Genomic DNA, 5091 nt, shown 5'->3' with positions numbered 1-5091 from the left:
TCCGGAGGAGTGAGTGGTCCTGGGCACAGCCGCTTGCTCTTCGCCTGTCCTCCACTCATCTGGCCTTAAGTCAGCAACATCAAGAGCAACTGCTTTATCTGGTTCCGGGGAATGATGGTTCCGACGCACATTACACCCATACGCTGACTGCACCAGCCCTGCGCCGCTGGAAATGCGCCGGTCTCAGCCTATCAGAGCTCTAGTGAGCGGTTCCGGCGGGTTATCAGGACGCATTACTTCCCGCCTAAGCATTCAGTGAATGGCCTAAATGCCATCCACTGTGGCTAAAGGGCTCCTGCTCCATCTGCATCATTTCCGAGGCTGTCAGTCCGCGTGACATGTGTGCGCCGGGCCTCTCGCCACCATCTGGCAGCCTCTTGGAAATCACAGCTCCCTCTGCACCCCCCCACCCCGTGCTCCATCAGGAGCGGGGGCCTGAGCCAAGACCGTGGGTAAAGCAAGATCGGGACTTAGGCGCGCCTGTATGGTGATAGCCAGGATTTAGCCGCCTCGATTGCTTTCTGACATGTCCATAGCTCTTCCGGGCTTTAACTCTGCAGCCGTTGAAGCCGCAGGAGGCAAGAAGCAGAAACTGCATTTTCCACAGTGCACGTTTTGGGGAGGCCCATTCTTCAGGTCTAGAGGCAACGACCTGGGAAGGTTCCAGCAGCTGCCACTGCTTCCAATGCCCTGCCCTGGCGAACTCCCCCGGGCAGGGGGGGAGTTGCCCGACCCAGGCAAGGGGACGGTCACTCGGATAGAGAGCAGCAAGAGCGTGCTCTCCTCTGCGGCCACCGAGTAGGCAAATGGAAGTCCTCCCCTGAGAATACTGAAAAATCCCAAGAGAATTTCGCATTTCATGGACAACTTAGCCACAAAGATTCCCATGGCGGCTGGCGGACGGACACGTCAGCTGCCACGCTTAGCCAGTTCTCTAAATCCCGCAGACCAAAGAATGTTCTCCCACAGCGAGGTCACACAAGAACCAGGGAGAGTGATTTCGCCTCCTGACACCAGAACAAAGGGGCTGATGTGAGGGTGTAAAGGGCAGGGAGGGTGCTAGATGAACGGGTTATTTGTTTTGAGGCAAACCCTAAATCCCCCTTCTCTATTTCACTCCAACATCTACTAGGTGGGTGTTGTCCCGAGCCATGGCTCCCAAGTTTCGCCACGTCAAGGAATTTCCTGTTGGAGGTGTCAGGACCTGCCCAATCTCAGGAGCTCCGAGATTGCTTTGTGGTGAAGACAGGAAAATGCACTTTTAATAAATATTCGTTCAGGGTTCTCTTGCGGGTAGTTCTCAGCTGTAGGTTAAGAAACCGCAGCCACTGCCCAGAGTCCCTTCCTCCTTCATGGACTCTCTCCCTGAGGGGTGAGGCTAGGATGCCAACCGCCAATGCAGTGAGTGAGTGCCTGCCTCGTTGAGGGACGTCTCACTGCCCTGCGCTTCCTACTTTCCACCTTAGACATTGTGTCGGCTCCCAGGACACGCCCTCTGTAACCTATCCCGTGGGGGACCTTCATTTTCCTGTGTTCTCCCTCCCACAGCACTGCTTGTTTCTTTCCAAAGGTGGATGCCAACCATGTAAGATAACACATCAGGTCTCCATGTGGCCAGCAGCAGAATCAATGACATGTTTCTCTGCATGTTCTTGGGTGTCTAGGACGGTGACGAGTTTTACAGTCATTCTGAAGCAACTGCGTTACATATTTATTAAGTACTGCCCTTGCTTCAGGCTCTGTGCTAGCTGCTGGTAAAGAAAAGAAAGAAGGGAGACGAATAATTTTAACTCAGATTGATAAATGGAGCTTTAAGTATAAAGCATCAAACCTATTTGATCGGCAAAGATTGAAAAAAAGAAGACCCAGGCGCGGTGCAGCAAGGAGGAAACTCCCACAACGTATGGAGGACCATAAGTGGGCAGGACTGTTCTGGAAGGCAAGTGGGCAATGTGTGACCAAAATTAAAATGTCTGTTCCCTTTGTTTCCACAATTCTAATTCTAGATGCTTTTCCTAAGGAGATAACAGAACAAGGACATGAAGCTGTTTGCTCGAGTTATTCCTCAAACGTCTACGGAGAACCTACCAGACACAAGGCAGGTGCTAGGTACTAGGCACAGAGTAGAAATGAAACAAGCAAGAGGATGTCCGAGAGTGGATGGGTGCAGAGAGGATCACTTTGGTGGGGTCTCTGAGAGCAAAAAAGTGGCAACAACCTAAGAGTCCATGCATGGGTGTCTGAGTCCATTCATTTTGATACAGCCATGTAACAGAATATTAAGCCATCATTTAAAATGTTGATGTGAGCCAGGCTTGGAAGTTCACGCCTATAATCCCAACACTTTGGGAGGCTGAGGTGAGAGGATCTCTTGAGGCCAGGAGTTCAAGACCAGCCTGGGCAACATAGTAAGACCCTGTCTCTATAAAAGTAATAAATAGGCCAGGCATGGTGGCTCACGCCTGTAATCCCAGCACTTTGGGAGGCCGAGGTGGGTGGAGCACGAGGTCAGGAGCTCGAGACCAGCCTGGCCACGATGGTGAAACCCTGTCTCTACTAAAAATACAAAAATTAGCTGGGCACGGTGGCAGGCTCCTGTAATCCCAGCTACTCGGGAGGCTGAGGCAGGAGAATCACTTGAACCCGAGATCGTGCCACTGCACTCTAGCCTGGGCAACAGAGTAAGACTCCGTCTCAAAAAATATATAATAATAATAATAATAATTTTTTCCATCTTGAGGTGGGCCGGGCATGGTGGCTCATGCCTGTAATCCTAGCACTTTGGGAGGCTGAGGCAGGTGGATCACTTGAGGTCAGGAGTTCAAGACCAACCTGGCCAACATGGTGAAACCCCATCTCTACTAAAAAGACAAAATTTAGCTGAGTGTGTTGGCACATGCCTGTAATCCCAGCTACTCGGGAGGCTGAGGCAAGAGAATTGCTTGATCCCAAGAGGCAGAGGTTGCAGTGAGCCAAGATCATACCACTGCACTCCAGCCTGGGAGACAGAGCAAGATGCTGTCTCAAAATAATAATAATTAATAATAATAATAATAAAATGTTGATGTGTATATCTACAGTTATTGTTGGAGGAGGCTCTCTATGACATCGTTGAGTAAAAAAAGCAAATTAGGAAACCAAAAATTCTCATTATGTAAAATTACATATAAATGTCGACATGAGTATATACATAGGAGAAAGGTGTGGAAGATATCATCTGTCAGCTGTTCAAATAATTTGTTTCCAGCACATTCCTCTTTCTACCTTTCTGTTTTTGAATTTTCTACAACAGAATGGAGCCAGAATGCAAATATTATCTTTGCAAGCAGAATGAATTAATGAACAAAAGAAAGAAAAAGAAAAAGGAAAGAGAAAGAAAGAAAGAAAGAAAGAAAGAAAGAAAGAAAGAAAGAAAGAAAGAAAGAAAGAAAGAAAGAAAGAAAGAAAGAAAAGAGAAAGTGAGAGGAAAGAAGGAAGGAAGGAGGGAGGGAGGGAGGGAGGGAGGGAGGGAGGGAAGGAAGGAAGGAAGGAAGGAAGGAAGGAAGGAAGGAAGGAAGGAAGGAAGGAAGGAAGGAAGGAAGGAAGGAAGGAAGGAAGGGAGGGAGGGAAGGAAAACAGCACCAAAACCCAACCAAGGTGCTAACAGCCTCAGAGGGTGAAGCAGCCTCTCGATAAGCCTGGTACTCCTCACACTGCCTCGCGTGCTATTTGCCCTGCAGGATTTCAGTTCATGGAGGGTAGGAGTGGGGCTGGCACATGGTGGGGATCTGATAACCGTTTGTCCCTTTGTTGTGGCTGCTGTCCTCCTGCTGTGTTCTGAGATGAAACACTTGTACCCCAGAAAGACTCATGGGTCTCCTATAACCTGACAAGTGCTCCATGACCTTCCTGGGCTTCTGTCTTCCAACTTGAGAATCTCAGAGGCCAGGACTGCCATCTGACAACATGTACAATCAACCCGGGCCCAACGCCAGGCTGGGATTTGGCCGGCTGGCCCCGGGCCTGGGTTGTTCTTTCTTATCTACTGAGGCTTCGTTGAACTGGCCAACTGACGAGGCACAGCTGAGGCAGTGAAATCTTCCTGAGCGATACATGTGGCTGTCAGGATTATTCACAGCAGTTTGGGTCCCCTGTCCAAGATCCTTCTCCCCACAGACACCCTTCCAAACCCAGTTCATGACTAATAAACCCATACCCAAATTGATCTCACAGCTGTTCTTCAAACGTGGTGCCAGCCCACTCCTCGGAGCCAAGCTGTTTGGACTTGCAGTAAATTGGGGCAATTTCTCATCTGGGGCTTGTCACTGGTTTCAGAAACTGTTCTCATTCAGCACAGGCTTTTCAGTGGCAACAGTAACATGTCTTGGCAAAAACACTGAGTTTGAAGAACTGGTTTCCTCCTACCACCAGACGCACTAGCAAAAAGCCCCCCTCTAGCTGCTAATTCATTCAGTTCTTCAATGGATGCATGATTTGCCCATGAAAAAGAAAACAGTGAAGGCCCCTTCCTCATGGCTTTCTTCCAACAAACTGAGGCACGACTTCAAAGGGTGTGGCCCAGATAGGGGAGGGAGACACGAAATTACACACCAGTTGACCAAGTCAGTATTAGGCAGCTGGAGAAAGAGGATGAGGTGGAGGTTACTTGGAATAAGGTGTCAGGTGATGCGGGCAAGAGCTGCCAACCACTTGAAGGCCAGCAGTGGCCAAAGTTCTAGAACCAGTAGTGGTGGGAGAAGTAACAATTGGAACCACAAACATCTGTGTGAAGCTCTACCCTTTATAAAGCCTGTTTCCATACATAATCCCATCAACTGTAATTAAAACAAACAGGCTTTCCCTTAGATCCAGAGCACCCGAGGGCCATGCAGGATCCGTTTATTCATTTATTCATTCATTCATTCATTCACTTATGCACAAAGACTTACTTTTTGCCAGGCACTCCGCTAGGTAACTATATTCACCAACATTCTACAGAGAAACAGAACCAATAAGATGTGCGTATATAAATGGGGAGGTTTATTTGAAGAATTCACTCACAAAATTACGGAGGCTGGCAAGGCCACAGTTTGGAGGGTGGGCCAGGAGGCT

This window comes from Macaca nemestrina, chromosome 3, assembly GCF_043159975.1.
Source record: "Macaca nemestrina isolate mMacNem1 chromosome 3, mMacNem.hap1, whole genome shotgun sequence".
Classification (NCBI taxonomy): Eukaryota; Metazoa; Chordata; class Mammalia; order Primates; family Cercopithecidae; genus Macaca; species Macaca nemestrina.
This window is presented reverse-complemented; position numbering follows the sequence as displayed.